The 20,399-nt window shown below is 44.0% G+C and overlaps 1 protein-coding gene across 3 annotated transcripts in view; it reads left to right on the top strand.

Moving 5' to 3' along the window:
* Positions 1 to 20,399, top strand: part of SMIM36 (small integral membrane protein 36) — a 333,253-nt gene that overhangs the window by 144,664 nt on the left and 168,190 nt on the right. Inside the window, exon 1 of one of the 3 annotated variants that reach the window (XR_014966559.1) lies at positions 11,105 to 11,196. The exons of the other annotated variants lie outside the window; for them this stretch is intronic. The gene's annotated coding sequence lies outside the window, so the exon portion shown is untranslated. Of the gene's footprint in view, positions 1 to 11,104; positions 11,197 to 20,399 lie in introns of those variants that run through there. 3 annotated transcript variants of the gene reach the window in all.

The raw sequence follows: 20,399 nt of genomic DNA, 5'->3' as shown, positions 1-20,399 counted from the left end.
ATCAGGGCATGTCCTACCTTACACTTACAATGCACCCTGCCCTTGGGCCTACCATAGGGGTGTCTGATATGAAGAAAAGGGAAGGTTTAGGGACTGGCAAGTGGGTGCACTTGCCCAGTCTGCATGGCAGTACCAGACTGCACACAGGCTCTGCAATGGCAGACCTGAGACACACTTTACAGGCTGCTTCTGTGGGTGGCACAACCAGTGCTGCAAGCCCACCAGCAGCATTTGGTTCACTAGCCCTGGGCACCCCTGGTGCACTGTACTAGGGTCTGACAGGTAAACCAAACTAGCCAATCATGGAATCCCTAATCCATACATTAATTTACCTTAGGGAGCACTTGCACTGTGGCACTGGACAGCAGTGGCACAGTGCCCAAAGCATCTATAACCAGTAAAAACACATGAGGCAACATCAAAAAAATGGGGGAGTCCCACACCAAGGTGCCAGGTCTAAAACCCACTATTAACACCCTCAACTTCCTGAACACTAAAATAATGATATGGATAAAATAGTGATAAGTACCAATTATGTCATTGCTTTTGAGAGAAGGTGATTTGTTTGCTCAGAAGTACCTTTGTTGTTAATGGGAGCCGGGTTACAGGTTGAGACGATGCAATAAGATGAACATTGTACAATGCTTAGGGAATGGACTCTTGAGTCAAAGCTCACACAAGGAAAAATGTTCAGATAAAATAAGTCACCTTTGTCTGCCACATTTTCTCCTACCTCCACTGATGATTGCTGATTCTTGCCTCAAAAGTCAGTGACTTGTTTCAAAAGTAAGAAGGTTCAACTAAGTGTCATCTTAAGGATTCTGAGGGTCCTGGGAAATACATATTTTGGGGGCCTCTGTACAGAACAAACTTTTATATCATTACCCATTTCCCACTAATTCAAGCCAGCATGATCCCAAGGTCACAGACAAGACCAGAAATATGTCTTGCCTAAGACCCCAAATAACCTATCCTCAAGATGACCCATGGTAGAAAAAAACAAGAGTCGGTTGGAGCGGTAGACAGAGAGTGACAGTAGTTTAGATATGAGAAATTTAAAAAAACAGAGGTCAAATAGAGAGTAAGTTGACTTTCCCAGGTGATCCCTTGGAATGTGGAGGCCCTAGGGATTTCACAATTTGCCAATGCCTTAAGAGGTCTCTGCCAGAACTGTATGTGATTGTCAGTGGTTTCCATAGTACCTACGGTGATAGCGTATTTCTCTTCTAAGCATCAATGGCAGAAGGTGCATGATGCTAGAGTGTGCTACTACCACTTAAAGACCCAGGTTAGCACTGGTGGACTGGACTTCTTGTGTACGGACCAGCCTGGGGCACATGTTTGCACTGTTCAGAGAAATTCAGAAAGTTTGAATATGAATCTGCACAGTTCAAACATGTGCAGAATTGAGCTCCAAAAATTATACCTGTCTCTACTCTCTCTTCCACCCATGCCAGCCCAAGGGCTAGAGATAATTGAACCAATATTGTAGGGTACAAAGTCTGTGCTTTCCTTCTCTTCTAGGTGCCACCTAGTGAAATTGGTATGCTGTTGAAGAGGAGAGGCATGCAGGCCTCCCTTTCTGTTTTTTCACATGTGAACTGGTCGCATTTAAGAGAGAACAACAAGTGTTTCTGTCTGAGCTTGTTCAGCCTGCCTTTTTCTTAGCACTTTTTAAAGCTTTTGTGCTGTTGCTCTGTTGATGTGGTGTATGTAGTGTGAGGGTGAATGGTCACGGCTCCTTGGCTGCAAAGTAGGCAATTATGGTAATGCATTGGGATCCCTTGAACCAATGCTTAGGGCTGAGTAGGCGAGGGAAGTTGTCTGGTGCAGTAGATGGTTGGTCTTTCAGGTGGAGTGTGAAAAAAAAGTTCTAAAATGACACCAAAGCACATTTTGAGGAAAAGCAATTAGTTAGTATCTGCAAAGTGAACATTGTAGTCCTTTCAGTGCCCTTATGATGTAAAAGTATTTAAAGTTTCCATTGGTCAAAGGAGATAGAACACCAAGTGTCTATGTGTATGGAAGACCTTGTGGTCTTTCTCAGTGGGCAGTATGTCTTGACCCCCCAAGTGATGAACATCCTGGACATCTTCACATTATTCATTCAGTCCAAGGCTCCTGTGAAAAAAATATTTGGGCCGGGGAGCTTTGAGTTTTTGAATCTGCTTGCTTCAATTATGTGGAAGGTTTGTGGCAAGCTCCTTGAAAAAATGTTGAGCCAAAAATATCCCACACTGATTGAATCCAGAGACTTAACTCATTGGTCCCTCCTTCCTCTGTCTCTCAGGGAGAAATTAGCAATCTCAAGGGTGATATTCCTACCAATGATTACATATGCCTTACAGAATTCACCATTTCATACTTCCTTCACCCTCTTTTTTGGACAGTGTTAGACCTGACATCCTTGGGTGGCAGTCCCCCAAACCTTTTGCCTTCACCCCTCCAGTTTGGCTAAATGTGTTTGTGTTGGCAATCAAATAAAAAAACAACACACTATAAAGCGAACGGATCAACAGCACAAAACACACCCTAATACGGGTTGTTGTGCAGTCGTGTCTGTTTGCTGTTGTGATACAGCGGCGATGTATTATTTTAATGTGGTAGTCTTGCTAAAACCTCACGTGGCGTGTGTCTGCTTAACTTCGTGTCTCTAATTAGCACCTCTACTAATCTGCTTCCAATGTACAGCCATGAAAGGCAACTGCATTACAGACAGCACTATTTAACTATAAGGGCGCATAATAGTGTCCACCCATGTCTAAATTAAGGGCTTCCCTCGCTCACTTTAAGTGATGCAGCTATGGCAGAGTAATTCTCTTGGTGATTGGTCCGTTGGAATAACTGTGTCTGGAGCAGCTGCGTCTCGCTTCCGTGCCACCAGGGCGCCACTACGCAGTGCTTTTATTGTACCCGAGTGCCTGACGCCGTGTGTTTTGCTGAAGCTGCCTGACTCATAAACAGAGCTGAGCCTCACCTCGGGGAGCCTGGCGGTGCTTTGACGCGGATTTCCCTGGTGTGCTATCCTCTCCTTTTGTTTTGTGTATCTAGTGCTTTAGCTCTAATTGCTGTGGTTGAATGACTTCCCTGGTGCCTCGAGAAAGGTACACAGAAAAACTCTTTAGAGCATTGCCCGTGGGCGTAGCGCGCGGAGCAGACTTTGACAGTGCCAAGCTGCCTGTCCTCAGCGGTACAACTGGCAGGGCCGCCAGCACCGAGAAAGCACGTGCTCGCTGACTGGCAGCCAGGCGTGTGGAAGAACCGGTTTATACGCCTCAGGAGTGCGTTCAAAACATGGCGTGAAACATCCCCACTCTAAAACAGGGTAAAACACGAAACCCTTGCTAAAAAAATTGGAGCAATGTGTGCCCGCGGCAATAACTGGCAGACATAATTAACATTCACATGTCCATTTCACACATCGTGATCCTACCTGAGGTATGTTAAATGTTGCTCAACTCGTTGCAGACCAATCCTGCTGCTACATAGCAAGCACTTTAATGTTTGGGGTGGTGATGAGAGGGCGGGGCTGGAACCCACCATACTCCCTACCGCTCAGTTTTTTCCACAACATGAAAAAATACGAAATCGCACACATAAACCTGAGAACACAAAATCACGTCTATGCCACCAGTAATTTAAGTCGGACAAAAAAGGTGGGGAGGAGAGCTCAAAGAAGGGGCTTGGCCTACAAAGCGAATTTGAGAAACCTCCACAATAGGTGTGGCGTGGGTAAGTGAGGGCCTTGTTTGTTATATGACAAACATAATCCTGTGCTTGAAGGATGCATAAATAGAATCTTGTGAAGTAAAACGCGTTGTTTTATGTTGGCCTACTCCAAGCTGCTGCAGCCGTGTTTTCCTGTTCACAGCCCCTCCCAGAGAATAGATGATTTGAGCACTGGCACCTGAGACGAGGTATCTGCAAAGGAGCTTGCTCAGATACAACATTCATCGTTTTTATTACTCTAGAAATCAATATACTGTTTCTCATGAGCTCGGCTAGGCACCTCATTATTCATATTCTTGGAGCGAATCTGGCCGTGTGATCGATACTGGAAACCGTGCAGGATGGTGTATATATATATATATATGGGCTTTGCTTTTTCTCAAATGCCGGCATGCAGGGATCCCGTCCACTAAGCTCCCCAGTGGTGCACCGATGCTAATACAAACGTGCACAACACTAAAACTGGACACAGCAGATAACCGTGTGCTGACAAAAACACAAGAAAGAAGGTTTTGGCTTACAATAGGACAAATAGGTCACAAATGCCCCTGTTTTTGGAGAGAAATCCAGATTAGTACGAGAAAACACCTTGAGTTACCTTACTGCATTCCCTGACCAAATAGGCAGAGTCTTTAAGGCTAAAACATCGGGGCGGTTGTTGTTCCCCAGGACTTTGCCTGTTGACCACAATATATGTCCCCACACTTAGGTGGATTGTCCCACAGGGCTTTGCCCCTTGACTATGATGTACGCTCACACAACCTTTGCCCCTGGTTAACCCATGACAGCTGTCAGTTTCCTTCCCAGCCTTCATTTGCTCCAAAGAGATGATCATACCCTATTAGTTTAGGCTACCATTTGACCCATTTGGATGTGGCACAAACACACTGCCCTCAACGCAAGAATGGCACCATCTCAAAGTACCAGGACCTGAATGACGACCTGGATGAGCACAGCACTCAAGACCACGTACACACATGCTGCTTGCTCCAAACAGACCTCCCTCGGCCCTGACTTTGACATGCCCTTGGTAGATTTCATTGTGCACAGTAAGAAAATAAAAAGAATTGATTGAAAAAATAGAAGAACTATAATGCACGTGTCACACAGTCAACCCATTTGCACTTTATCCACCAGTGTTTTCTTGCATGCTTTGGCCATGGGGGATTGAATAGCACAGGCAATAATGCTTTTGGGTGAGAGAAGGGCACGTCTCCCAATTATTTATATACACTAATACAATTAAATAAAGCGATTTAAACAATTTCATAACTAAAAAATTCTCCTACTAAAAACACAAGTAAAACAAACAGATTCAGTCAAAAACACTACAATAAATGAATGCTAATTAACACTTTTAATTGATAGTACATACAACATTTGCCATCATCACATTTTTTATAACAATATTTAAAAAAAACATTTAAACCAATATTTTACCTTTAATATTTCTGTCGACAATATTTTTGATGTCCCAATATTCTTGACACTATTTTTGTAGCACAATATTTTTTTGCCAATATTCTACCCAAACACTTGTGATCAAAATAAATGTACAAATGTATGAATAAATGTGGTTTGTTTTTTCACGTTGCTCTGTATACTGTACATTGCTATTCTGTATGCCAGGGAAATTTGGAATAACTTTCTCTTGCGAATGAAATCTATGCACATAAAACCCTGATCTTCACACTCCTACCTACCTTATGAGAATAGTAGATGAGAGAGGGAGAGTGAAAAGATAGATTTTGGGGGGCGCTCTTTGTTGTGTGAATAGGAATTCAAGTGCTGGGGAAAATGGAAAACTAAGACTAAATGCAGGGGAAGGAAAGGCAAGAAACTACGCAAACCATGTACTGACTAATTAATTGGGAACAAGACAAACCTATGCTTGCATAATACAAACTTTGCACTCTCCTACTTAATATTTGTTCTTTAGGGAATTACTTAATAACGTCTGTGAAGCATGGTAGGTGCAAAGTAGAAGTGAGAAGCTTCCGCTTAGTACCACCGTTATTTTTCAGTCTTTGATAACTGAACTTGCATTGTTTTGACTCCTCTGAAGTCCCACGTCTCATATCCCGGTAACTACAGCATATTATATTTGTACATACAACGAGTCAGTTGCTCAGTATTGACATTCATGCTGTGCATATATACCTCTGCAGACGCCTCCGCCATCAGAATGAACCATCATTTCTAGATCTGTTAACTCCCTGTGGAGATACTTGTAATGACTACATTTTTAGGTCTCTCATACAGACAGCTGTAGATGTCTGTCAGAGACCCCATGACACCAACGCATATTCACACAAACAGACGCATGCATACTTGCATACATACAAACAGTGCAATAAAAGTTGCCTTTTGGTCAGTCTCTAAAGCCATTGCATTTTGTGGAAGGTTACATGGGTATGATAAATACTCCCCCTATAATCCCATCACTATCTGCCGCCCCTCCCCCTGTATCTGTCCGAATACCAATATTCCACCCAGCTCCAGGATGATGCCACTGCTAACTCCCTGCAACTACCCACTATCCGGGCCAGCACACTAGTAGTAGTTTGGCTTTGACTAAGCTTGTTGAATTGCTTCACAAGCCTTGTTCAGAGAGTTAAAGAAATACAAGACTCTGTTAAAAGAAGGGTGCTGCGCATGCAAAGTAGCCATCTTCTAATGTTATATTTTCTTTTGTTGTGATTTATAAATCACCTGTACACCAAAGCCTCTTGTTCTAATAGAAACAACACAGTACATGAACATACATTTTGCAAGAAAGGCATCCAGTAGATTAAGTCAGTTCTACATAACGGCACCCCTCCTCTTAACTATTTAGATCCCGGACTAGCCCCTGGCATTTTTATCTATTAGTCTCATTCCAGGCTAGATAGTAATGACTGGTCCTTACAAAAAGATGCAGATGCTCAGGTACTGATGCATTTTACTCAAATAGGACTGCAGAGGCATCTGGAAAAAGTGGAGAAAAGTCTCCAAATTGTAATACTTTTAGTATAAATACAAGAAAACTAAAGTTTAAACAATTTCAAGAGGAAGGAAGAAATTAAAATGTGGCATATGAATAACGAGAGAGTAATACTTTACTCATCTTGGAGTTTTTTGTTTTTTTTACTCAGAACTTTATGGTGGATCTCATACATTACGGCAGAATGGCCAAACCTGTTTTGAAGGAAAGGGTTAAACAGTTTTCTATAAAGAGTGGGAGACAACTACTTAGGATGCCAAAACAAGCATATAAAGCCAGAATTACTTTATACTTTTTAGATATGAGAGAATTCACTAACTAAAACATCCCTGAAGGGTTGTGGTGGAAGCCGCTGGGACAGTGGAAGTATTGTCAAAGTCATTGGCACTGAGTCCGGCCCCAATAGAAACAGTTGGAAGGCTAGCCTTTGAAATCAAGTAGGACGTACAGAGCTATTCAAACAAAATGTTACTTTATCAATGAATACCGTTTACATAACTCCTGAAATTGTAACTCTGGAGTATTCAAAGGGCACATAAAAGCAACTATTGGAAATGGCAATGAAAAGCAACAGTTACTTCTGTCAAGACATGGTGTTATGTAGTTTACTGATGGGGAATGTCAGGGTAGCTGACACATGAAATGTTTAGGTTCAAGTGGTAAGAGTAATGTTGGGGTCAGTTGGAAGGTGGACACACGAAGGGAGGTTATGTCTACCTATGCTCCTCAGCTACAATAAACACGTATTCTTCTACTACTGCATGAAAGTGGCCAACTTTCTCAGTGTGGTTATGTACTATTCCACACACTTCCCTTTTCTCTGCATACGTCTTCCAAAATGATACCTCTCTAGAACTGTTGAAACCTTTGGGAGAAAATGGTAATCCATTTTTTTCACACACACACACTTCATACTCATTCGAATCAACTGCCTGTTCAGCTGATATGGGAGGAAAATGTTCATAGAGTTCCGAGACTTCTGGGTCTTCACAGTGTAAAAGAAGTGAAGTCTTACGCTCAACTGACAAAGATGATCTACAGACACGCAAATGATAAGATTCTACAGGAGGTATTCTCGTACATGCTGAGTAGATGGCCGAGGAACAGTCCTTTGAATGCTTCTGTGAGATTGGAATTGGCTGCGGAGGAAGGTACTTTATCTAGAGGCTAGGGAATTATTCCACCTGAAGATCTGCATGGCATGATTGTGGAATCGTGCTATGAAGGGCATTCTGATGTTGTCAGAACCAAGTCTGTTTTAAAAAAAACTGTTCTGGTAGCCTAGAATGGATTTGGCGGTGCAGGGAGTTGTGTGAGATGGGTGTGCTTGCTCTACTGCTGATGAATCCTTGCACACCTTGCATCCACCCATGGATGATGGATTCCATCCTAAGGAACCATGTGAAATGGTTGCCATTGAAATCATCGGACCGGTGGGGGAATAACATAAGTATTTAATTCTATTGATTTTTTTCTAGGTGGCCCATGGTCAGAGTAGTTGAAAAAGTGGAAACTCATTCTGTTTTAGAATTTTTGACTGACAGTTTCACATGTGAAGGCATTCCTGCTTCCATTGTAAGTGACAATGGTATTCCATTTTTGTCCAACAAGGTGAAAGCACATTTTGAGAAACTGGGAATAAGACACAGAACCACATCTTTATATAACCCAAGTGGGAACCGAATGGTGAAGAGATTTAACTGGTTGCTTAAAGGTACCATTCAGTTGGTCATGAGAGATAATCAGAATTGGATTATACAGTTGGGGAAGACGGTGTGGTCATATCGGGTCACATGTAATGATGCAACTGGGTTACCCACTTTTGTGATTATGAGAGGAAGGAAACCTAGATCAAAGTGTAGCACGGGATGGTTCTTTTATACAGCAGTGGTGTTATGGTCAGACTGGATGGAGGTTACACATAACACAAATAAAGAATATTACGATGCCAAACATGGGATGCAAGCTGCAAAGGTAGAAGTAGGAGACTGGGTGCATGTAAAGAAGCCAGGTATTGTTGTAAAGGATGCCAGCCGAGTCTTTGATCCAGAAGAAGTGGTGGAAGTTTTTCAAAATGCCGTGAGACTGAGAAATGGAAAGGTATGTCATTTTGATTGGATTGCACAGGGGAGAAGGGAGGGTGAATTCGATTGGCTGCATGAAGAGGTCGATGGGAATAATTCTAGAAGAATGTCTTGTACTGGTGGACATGTGGTGCCGAATGATAGCAAACAGGAGGTTGTGAGAGACGACTCTGGGGAAAATGACGAGCGGGGTGGTGCGGACACACTGGAATTCTAGGAGGCTGTGCGAGCTGGTCCCGGGGAGGAGGAAGATTTTGACTCCCATCAAGGCTCTGCGTGGAGGAAGGCTCCGAGTTTCATGAAGGATCATATCGTCAGCAATAAATAAATGTTGCAATGCATACAGCTTTGTGAACCATGCATTGTTTCAGGACAAGGAGCATGTCACTGTATTACGTTATACTGGATAATTGGAATGCATCAAGCTCTCTCAAGTATGTTAGTCTGGTTTAGTTATTTTTCTTTTGTCACTTGTGTTATAATTTATTTTAGTTTTTTTTTCAGTTTCCTTTTAATTGAATTTATCGTGTAAATGGGGGGATATGTTATGTTGCTTAGTGATGTGAAATGTCCGGGTAGCTGGCACACATGGAATATTTAGGTTTAAATGGTAAGAGCAATGTTGCAGTCCATTGGAAGGTGGACACATGAAGGACAGCTGTATCTACCTAATATCCTCAGCTACAATAAACACTTATTTTTCTACTACTGTGTGAGAGTGTTTAATTCTCAACACAAGGGTACCATGATTGTTAATGTAGAATTTGATGAGACGCTGTGTTTTCCATTTGTTTTAGATGTTGTTTGCCTGGAAGACCCAGACAGATTGAATCAGAGTAGTGGAGATGAGATTGCACTAAAGTCATGACTACAAATATATGATGTTCAGAGCTAATACAGGGTTGGATTTTCTTTCTTAGTGGACCTTGCCAAAAATAGGGCTATCTCCGCCCCAAATATGAAACTCTAAGAAACAAAAAAATCAATGTAAACCCCTATTGCCAATAAACCTTTAGAAAGAGGTGGTGAAAAGCCCAGGACCTCTGGCAAGCGAGAAGAAGAGCCGGTGATAATTCCAACCCGGCTGGGCTTGGAGAAAATGGGGTAAATCAGGTCGGTCTAAAATATATAACGTGCGGTAGGATTTAACATCCCGCACGTATTAAACTGATTCTCGATCTGTTGTGGACACAACCCGGAACTCTGTGATCCGTCGTGAGGGTTTCAAGGCATACTCGCCTCAAGGTCAACTGCACTGCTGGGATAATCCGTTCCACTTTCCAAAACCCCCCTCACGGCGCCCCGCCACACTGACTTCAACTTCATCCGTTTGTCTACTTTTGACCGTTATTCTGAAGTTTAAACAATCCTTTAATGACAGATCGAGAATTGGTTTAATACGTGCGGGATGTTAAATTCTACCGCACGTTAGATATTTTAGAACAACCTGATTTACCCCGTTTTCTCCAAGCCCAGCCCATTGATGGCAAACCTCGAGACACTGTTGTAGTGATTTTTACAAAATACATCATGTTTCTCACCCCTTGGTATTAGAATAAGGACCACATATTATCAGTGAGGGCACTCGGGAACTGTGGATGAAAAGAGGCAAAATAATTAGTGTTATGAGGCTTCATTGTTCCCCGCTGTAGAAGTCAATAGAGTTTATTGAAAACTAAAAAACTAAAGAGCTGTTATGCAGAGTCCAGGACGATCCCCGCATGCTGGAGGGATTTACCCTATACAGTGAAAAGAAAGTGACAGTGCACAGAGTTGTAAAGCTTCGTTATGCTTTACTTTTTATATTGAGGTAGTGTAGCCTAATGACGTTCTCACCATCAACCCTTTCTCCTCCCAACCATGTAGACAAAATTATCACAATGATGTGTAAACTATAGAGACACACAAACACACATATGTCGCCTTTCCAGAATACAGGCCATCTCAGACACTCCTTTTGCGAGTAAAACCCTGCATATTAAATAATAAAAATGGGGCTTCACTATTCACAACTCATAGTGACAGAGAACACATAACCTTACCACTCAAAGGAGGCGCCCATGGTCTAACAACCTATCTGCCTACATCTACGAGTATGCCTTTACCACCCTAACCACCAATGATCACTAAGGTTTCCTCTGAGACACTAAAAAAACATTATAGGACACTCGCTATTAACAATAGCTTGATAACTATAAGTATCAAACACTAGATCACTCATACTACCCCACTACAAGATGGCGCCCACGTATCACATCATACACTCTCCCATTAACGTACAATTAACACATTGATTGGAAACACACCTCCGCTATATAAGGGGTAGGGGCCACCCTCCCATTACCGGCGGAGACGGGGAGAGGCACGCAGGTGGATCGGCCCTGCAACTACGGGACAACCGTGAGTAAAATGGAAAGGGGAAACCCTTTCAGAATGCAATGAGGCATCTCTCTGGCTATTAACGCTTGGCCTGTGAAAACAATTGCCTCTTACAAACGAAGCCTCATAAATGCATGTACTGTCGTTTTCTGTTTTAACCGTTCCAAACATGCGAGGAGTGTTTTGGCTTCCACATAGCTCACTGGCTCACATATAACTATTTTGATCTGAAAAGCGGGGCAATGCGAAGCCTCATCATTACCCGCAGTGCTCCTTTGTCTTTTCCCACAGGTCTCTAGCCTTCAAAACCAATATAAAAAGTAAAGCAAAACGGAGCTTTACAACTCTGTGCACTGTCACTTTCTTTTCACTGTATAGGGTAAATCCCTCAGCATGTGGGGATCGTTCCTGTACTCTGCATAGCAGCTCTTTCGTTTCTTAGTTTTCAAAAAACTTTTTTGACTTCTACAGCGGGGAAAAATGAAGCCTCATAACACTAATTATTTTGCCTCCTTTCATCCACAGTTCCCGACCTGTGGTCCTTATTCTAACACTAAGGGCTGAGAAACATGATGTATTTAGTAAAAATCACTACAACAGTGTCTCGAGGTTTGCCATCAATGGTGGGGCCCACTTTGTGGTATTTTCTACCTAGACAACTATGGTTCATCTCCTTACTTTATGAATGAGCCTTTTTATAAAATCACATATACATGTATACTTTAACCTGGGGCACTGTATGAACGACTTAGTAAACGTATGGATAAAGAACTACCCTGGCACAATCTAATCATTGATCTTATACCTATTTATGTATGTCTGTCACTATGCTGAGAAAAACTGTTTTGATTATTCACATAACTGTTATTATACGCGCACCTACGCCAACCTACAGAGATAAGACTCACGCTAAGGGTAATGCGCACCAGGCCCTCCAATGGATGACCCGGACAATATACTCTACCATGACAATATATCCATGCTACTATACTTTTGTCCTACACTCTGTTTCTCATTTCAGAAACGCTACTCCCTTCTACAAATCCGGCGACACTGGTTAGTTTATGCCACCGCTGATACTATAATAGAACTTTCTTTGGTCCTGAAGAAGCGCTTAGGATCTCCTTCTGAGGCCACATACAGCGCAAAACATGTAGATTGTTATATATGTCCATTAGAGACATATTCCCAGCGACGACCGTTATATGTCCATTAGGGACATATACCCAGCAGCACCACACATTTTGTTTTAACAATGACAGAGGGATAAACCCTAATAAACAGTACCCACTCTCCCTTCAGTCATTTTTTAACACCACTTTGGACTTCACTTCCACTTACACCCACGCACCCAAACGGCTTTCATCAAAAGATCTCGATAAAGAGACCCTTCAGGATCCCGTAGGGTATTGCAGCGCCGGACCGACGAGGAGCAAAGCCCAATGATGAAGCATGACATCCTTCGGGGTGTGTGAGGAGATCATGATGAGGACACACTGTCCCCCACAGACAGAGTAGAACAGGACAAAAGTTCTTTTCCTTTTGGGCACAGTGGCCCACAAGGGGAGAGAAGGGGGAATTACACTGAATGAAATAGAAAGGTTTTCAGCTGCTTGCGGAAGGCCGTGAGATTAGGGTTGACTCTGAGATGCAACGGGAGGAGGTTCCAGGCCCTGGCAGCATTATGGGAGAATGCTCTACCTCCAGATCTGGCTCTTTTATTTCTGGGGGCTATTGCAAGGAAAGTCTGACTAGAGCGTAGGCTTCTACTGGGCATGTAGTGGGTAATTAGGTCCCGCGTGATCCTGGGGCCAGTGTTCCAGAAAGCCTGGTGAGCTATGCACATAGCTTTAGACATGACTCTCTGGCGCACCGGTAACCAATGAAGGGACACCAGTCCGGACCTCACTGACTGTCTACGAGGGAGGTCGAGTAAAATGCGTGCTGCGCAGTTCTGGACTGTCTGAAGCCTACTTAGAGTGGATTCAGGAGCGCCAAGATAGAGTGCATTGTTGAAATCAAGGCGTGACTGAATTAGGCCTTGTACAGCCACTTGTTTGGCTTCCAGGGGGAGGAGAGGGAGAATTTTCTTTAACATCCTCATAATGCCAAAACAGGTGGCTGAGAGTTTTATGGATTGTACGTTAAAGGACAGAGATCTGTCCAGCCAGACTCCGAGACTCTTGATACTGTTTTTAGGAGTTGGAGGAGATCCCAAACTAGGCGGCCACATGGAAGGGGGGAGACTACAATCCGAGGGGCCTAGGAGCATAAGCTCAGTTTTGTCCCCATTCAGTTTTAAACACGAAAGGGACATCCAGGTCTTCACTTCCTCCAGGCATTCTCTGAGCCCACCCCGAGCAGATGGATTGGCTGCCTGCGACATAGAGACCACCAGCTGCGTGTCGTCCGCATAGGAAATTATCTTAATTCCAAATGGGCGGACAACGTCAGCCAGCGGCCTCATGTACAGATTGAAGAGTGCAGGGCTCAGCGAAGAGCCCTGAGGGACTCCGCAATTCAACGGTCTGCTGGTGGACACAGACTCGCCTTCGAACACGCGAAAAGATCTATCCTCTAAGAAGGACTGGAACCAAGACCAGGCTTTATCTTTAATCCCGGCCTGAGATAAGCGGTACAGCAAAGTGTCATGGCTGACCGTGTCAAAGGCCGCGCTGAGATCAAGGAGGATCACTGCCACTGATCCTCCTTGATCCAGGATTTCTCTAGCTTCTTCTGTGACCATAAGAAGGGCGGTCTCGGTCCCATGTTTTGGTCTAAAGCCTGTCTGGGTGGGGTCCAATAGGTGGTGATCTTCCAGGAAGTTTATTAGTTGTAGATTTATATATTTCTCCAGAATCTTGCTAGCCCATGGGAGCAGGGAAATGGGGCGGTAGTTGCTCAGATTGGTAGAGTCCAAGTTAGGCTTTTTCAACAAGGCTCTCACCATAGCCTGCTTTCATGCGGTCGGGACCGTGCCAGAAGAGATGGAGGCATTTAAGACCTCCCTAACAATGGGTAGGATGGTCTGCGAGGCTGCCATTATTATGTCTGGAGGGGCAGGGCCATCAGGGGAACCGGATTTTACTTTATGTGCTAAGGATTCAAGAGTGGCGAGATCCAGAGAGAGGAAGTGAGTCAGCGTGGGTGGCTGTTGGCTGGAGGGGGGGGTCGCAGGATGGTGTGAGGGGGAAGGGTTTTTCGGGGGAAAGGTAGAGTAAATAGAGCTTATTTTCTGATGAAAAAATTCGGCAATATTATTGCAGTGGGTAATGGACTTATCCGCCTGCAGGCTAGGGGGCTGTTTAGTTAGTTTTTTGATGATGTGAAAAATTTCCTTGGGTTTAGATTTAGCATGCAGAATTTTCGCGGAGAAGTATGAGGCTTGTGCCGCTTTTATCAGCGTTTTATATTCACTGATGGCTTCTCAGTAAAGGGTCTTATTATCCATAGAATAATCAGATCGCCAGCGTCTTTCGGATTTCCTACAGAGACGTTTCTTGTCTCTGAGAGTCTCCGTGTACCACGGGGCGGTTTTGCGGGAGCGCTTAAGCGTGATTTTCTTTTTAGGCAAAACAACGTCAAGAGATTGGGTGATCCAGTTGACATAGGCCTGGTTAGCTAGGCCGGGGTTGTCATTGATCATAGGTGGATTCTCAGTAAGTTTGCTGGTCCACTTGTCAACTGCTAGGTGAGACCAAGCTCTCTTGAGTTTCATGGTGGGTGTTGGATCAGGGATTTTAAACGCAGTCCAATTAATGGGGATCAGGAAATGATCCGTCCAGGGCAGGGGAATAGGTGGACTGGTTAGAAGGCCAGGGCAATTGCTAAAAACCGGGTCCAACAGATGGCTCTTCGCGTGGGTGGCAGAGGTGACCCGTTGGGAGAGTTTAAGAGCTGCTAGATCCTCTGCTAAGGTCAGGGCTATGTGGTCTGAAGATGACTCAAAGTTAAAGTCACCTAGCAGGATGAAGTTGGATGAGGTATTAAGACGTTCAGCCACACTAAGTGGTAGACTCACATGGAACTGCTTTGGAGGGCCAGGAGGGCGGTAGACAAGAGTGCCGGAGAGGCAACTGTTGGGTGATAGTTCAATGTTGAAAGTGAGACTCTCACAGTCCGTAATGGTATCGGAAACCACTCTGCAGTGGAGTTGTTCTTTGTAAATTATCGCCACGCCTCCTCCTCTCCCTTTAGGTCGGTCTTGGCGGGAGATTTGGAAGCCTGTTAGGAGGGCTTCTATGACTGCTGGATCGGCCTCCGGGGATAGCCAGGTTTCTGTAAGGAACAGAATGTCTGGTGTGTGTTCCTCTATTAAAAGCGCAATTTCAGCCGTATGTTTAGGAAGAGAGCGGCAGTTCAGTAAAAATATACGGAAATCGTGTAGCGGATCCATAATTAATTTGGGTTTGAAGGAATGGTGGCATTCAGGACAGGTAGGCGGAAGGGTGTCAGCTTGATAGCTGTGTCGACTACAGTTGCTGTTGGGTGTCCTGAGACTGTGGAGGGTTTCAGCACTGTAGTATATGTGTTCTGAGGGCTGGATGGCAGAGGGACTAGCCTTAGGCCCTGACTCGGTGCAGACGAGCTGCATGGCAAAGCTTATTCCAATGTCCCCTAGACCAACCATCCCTGCAGTACCTACAGGGTTACAGTGACAGAATATCAATATAAAAAATATAGATGAAAAAAATGTAGAAAGCAAAAATATCGACTTCCTATACTTAAACAGGTAAGTACAAAAATATCGAAAAAATAACATCGATGTAAAAAATATTGTTGTACAAAACATCGTTTTATATATATAATAAATATATTAAATCCTAAAATTAATTTTTGAAAAAGTAAAGTAGATTTAATATACATTTTAACAAATACATTTTTAAAAGTGAAACACATATACATAATAATTCATATATCTATTTACTTTGAAACAATTAATAAACTAATATTTTTAATTAATTGTAAATATATATATATACCAATAACATAAAATCTAAATAAAAAAAATCAATTATAATTTAAAACATTAAACTATTTAAAAATCTTCAAACATACATTTCCAACTCCAGTCAGTGCAACAGTAGGGAAAGTGTTGGATAGCCGAGGGGTAAAAATTGCTATTCCTGTCAGTACAACAGTAGGGAAAATGTTGGATAGCAGAGGGGTAAAAATGACTATTCCCACTCCACCGAGTGCAACAATATGTAAAGTGTTGGATAGTGGAGGGGTAAAAGTTACTATTCCCACACTACCAAGTGCAACAACAGGGAAAGTGTTGGATAGCGGAGGGGTAAAAGTTACTATTCCCACTCCACTGAGTGCAACAATAGGGAAAGTGTTGGATAGTGGAGGGGTAAAAGTTACTATTCCCACTCCAGTAAGTGTAACAATAGGGAAATTGTTGGATAGTGGAGGGGTAAAAATTACTATTTCCACTCTAATAAGTGTAACAGTAGGGAAAGTGTTGGATAGTGGAGGGGTAAAAATTACTATTCCCATTCCAGTTAGCGCAACAGTAGGAGGGCAATTGTTGGATTGTGGAAGGGTAAAAATGACTATTCCCACTCCAATGAGTGCAACAGTAGGGAAAGTGTTGGATAGCGGAGGGGTAAAAATTACTGTTACCACTCCAGTGAGTGCAACAATAGGGAAACTGTTGGATTGCGGAGGAGTAACAAATAATATTCTCACTCCAGTCAGTTCAAAATTAAAAACAAACAAAATATTAATAACAACAAATATTAAAAAAACTAATAAATAAAATAATATATAAATATATAAAAAAAATTAAATACAAAAATATTTCTTATTAAAAATAAAAAAAATATATTATAATGTTAAATACATATGACAAATACCTACGAATATTATATTAAATAAAATAAAAAATACATTTCAAACAAATACATATTTTTAATTAGAAATTATTTAGAAATAAAAACATTAATTATTACATACATCTTTTTTAATATCTTACCTTATAACACCACACAATCCACAACCCATATCTAAATTTCTAAAAAAAAATGTACTTCCATCATTAACATAATTAATTACCAATTGAAGAAATATTATTAATTAAAAACAAATTAAAACTCATAAAAATTAATTAAATTCCAACACTTTACCACTAGATTCCCCACAACCCACAGCTAAAATTAAACTGTCAAAAATGCATTACTCAATCAAAACTTATTTTCAATTAAAAAAACTAATAGTATTTAACAACTAATTTTATAGTAAGTAAAATTAATTTACTCCTCATCCTTTACCCTATAAAAGTAAAACACAAACACAAAAAATATACACAATTACCCTATCAATTAATTAATATTAATGATCAACTAATTAATAATTAATTAAACATAAATTACTTCCTAACCTTTACCCCTAGAAACCCCACAACCCACACCTAAAATGAATTACACAATTTCCATATTTAATTTTAAATTAAATTAATTAATAATATTAATTAACAACTAATTATTAATTAAACATAAATTACTTCCCACCCATTACCCCACAACCCGCACATAAAATGAATTACACAATCTCCATGATTAATTTACAATCAATTAATTATTTTAAATTAACAATGAATTATAAATTAATTAAATTAATTCTCTCGGGCTGGCCCAGGGTTGGAAATAGGGGTGCAGGGTGTCCTGCAGCACCCCTAAAATAACCGTGCCGGAGTCCCAAAGGTGAACGATCATTAGATCATAGATTTCAGGTAGGTCGCTCCACCTGTGTGACCGTGTCCCTCTGCTCTCTGCCACCGCCGTGGGCTCTAGGCCTCTCTACCTGAGTTGTGTTTCACTGTAATCTGTTTTTCGTTGATTTGATGTCTCCTGTTTTTGGCTCCTTTTGTCCCCCTTGCCTTGCCTTCTGTGCCCCTCACCTTGCCTCCGCTGGTGCCCTTCTCTCTCCATGCCCCAGTGAGTTGTGTTTCACTGTAATTTGTCATTCATTGATTTGTTGGCTCCTGTTTTGCTCCTTTGTCTCCCTTGCCTTGCCTTCTGTGCCTCTCACCTTGCCCCCGTTGGTGCCCCCTTTTTCTCACCTGTTTTTTCCTGCCGCAGCGTCCCCTGCGGCTGGCCCCCCTGTTTGCCCATTCGTCCTCCCACTCCCGCCTCCCAGCTACTCCTCCTCCCCACCTCCCCTTATAATGGCGGCCACTGCGTGGTGAGGAGAGCGACCGTTGACCCTGATTTCAGGTAGGTCGCTCCCCCACAACGCACAACACCACCTGTGTGACCGTGTCCCTCTGCTCTCTGCCACCGCCGTAGGCTCTAGGCCCCTCTGCCTGAGTTGTGTTTCACTGTAATCTGTCATTCGTTGATTTGTTGTCTCCTGTTTTTGGCTCCTTTTGTCCCTCTTGCCTTGCCTTCTGTGCCCCTCACCTAGCCCCGGCTGGTGCCCTTTTCTATCCGTGTCCCTGTTTTCTTGCCCATTTTTTCCCACCGCTGCATCCCCTGTGGCCCCCCCTGCTTGCCCATTCATGCTCCCGCTCCCGCTGCCAAGCTGCTCCTCCCTCCCACCTCCCCTTAAAATGGCGGCCGCGCGCCTAAGGCAAGCCCGTCTGCGCCCATTAGCGCCTGGACAGGCCCAGCGTCAGACCCTCTGGCCCCCACGAACACCACAACACCAGACGCCGCTACGACGCCAGCACCCTCCATGCACTCAACGCCGGCCGATCCCACACCTGCTTCCAAGCCACCCCTAAGCGGACCCATGGACCCTTCTCCTGCCAGAACTGCCACTACACCAGCCTCCAAACCACCACCACACCCACAGGGGTAGATTGCAACAGCCTCCGATGCCTTCTACTCAACAACCGCTCTGCCCGCAAACACGCCATTGAACTCTGGGACCTTCTCAACTCCACCTCCCCAGACGTCGCCTTCCTGATGGAGACCAGGATGAACCCCTCCTCGGCACCCGACATCACCATAGCCATCCCTGACGGCTACAAGATCACCCGCAGGGACCGCACCAACAGAAGAGGAGGAGGAATCACCATTGTCCACAGAAGCACCCTCAGAATCTCGACCAGCACCAACAACATGCTTATCACTGCCAAACACCTGCACTTCCAGATCCACACCGAACCCCAACACCACCCTCAGAGGAACCCTCATCTACAGACCACCCGGTCCCCGGCCACAGTTCAGCAACTCAATCGCTGACTTCGTCAGCGAGCACGCCCTTACGTCTACGGACTACATCCTCCTCGGAGACCTGAACTTCCACCTCGAGAACACCAACGACAGCAACTCCACCACCCTGCTCGACAACCTCACCAAACTCGGACTCAAACAGCTCGTCACTACTCCCACCCACTCCGCCGGACACACGCTCGACCCCATCTTCTCAGCTAGCAACCACGTCACCTTCAGCCACACCACCGAACTCCACTGGACCGACCACCGTTGCATCCACTTCAGCCGACAACACATCACCGCACACAACGGGCCCCCCACCACGGCTGGAGCAAAGTCACCGAAAACCAGCTAGTCACCACCTTCGCCCGAAACCCACCAACGGACACTACCGACACCGACTCCGCCAACCTCAGGCAATGGATCAACGACTGTGCCAACACTCTCGCCCCGATCAAGAAACCCTCGAACAGACGCTCCGGCAGGAAAGCCATCTGGTTCACCACCGACCTCCAGGCATACAAGCAGGCCTGCCGCAGGCTCGAGAAGAAGTGGCACCACAAACAGACACCAGACAGCAACCCAGCCTACAAGAACGCCATCCGCAGACACCATCAACTCATCCGTACCGCCAAAAGGACATCCTTCAGAGAGCGCATTGACAACAACGCTCACAACAGCAAAGAGCTCTTCAACAGCGTGAAGGAACTCTCCAACCCCAGCTCCAACTCCAACGACATCCCGCCATCATAGGACCTCTGCGACTCCCTAGCCACCTTCTTTCATCGCAAGATCACAGACATCCACGACAACTTCAGCAACAAGGTCTCCCCGACTGACACAGACACCTCAGACTCACCACCCCCCAGCCACATCAACATCGACCCCCTGCTCTCCTGGACCCACGTCAATGACGAAGACACCATCAAAACCATGAACACCATCCACTCCGGTTCACCATCCGACCCCTGCCCGCACCACATCTTCAACAAAGCAAGCTCCACCATCGCACCCCATCTCTGCAAAATCATAAAGAGCTCCTTCGAGACCGCCACCTTC

The sequence above is a fragment of the Triturus cristatus genome, chromosome 7 (genome assembly GCF_964204655.1).
Source record: "Triturus cristatus chromosome 7, aTriCri1.1, whole genome shotgun sequence".
Taxonomy (NCBI): Eukaryota; Metazoa; Chordata; class Amphibia; order Caudata; family Salamandridae; genus Triturus; species Triturus cristatus.
This window is presented reverse-complemented; position numbering and strand designations above follow the sequence as displayed.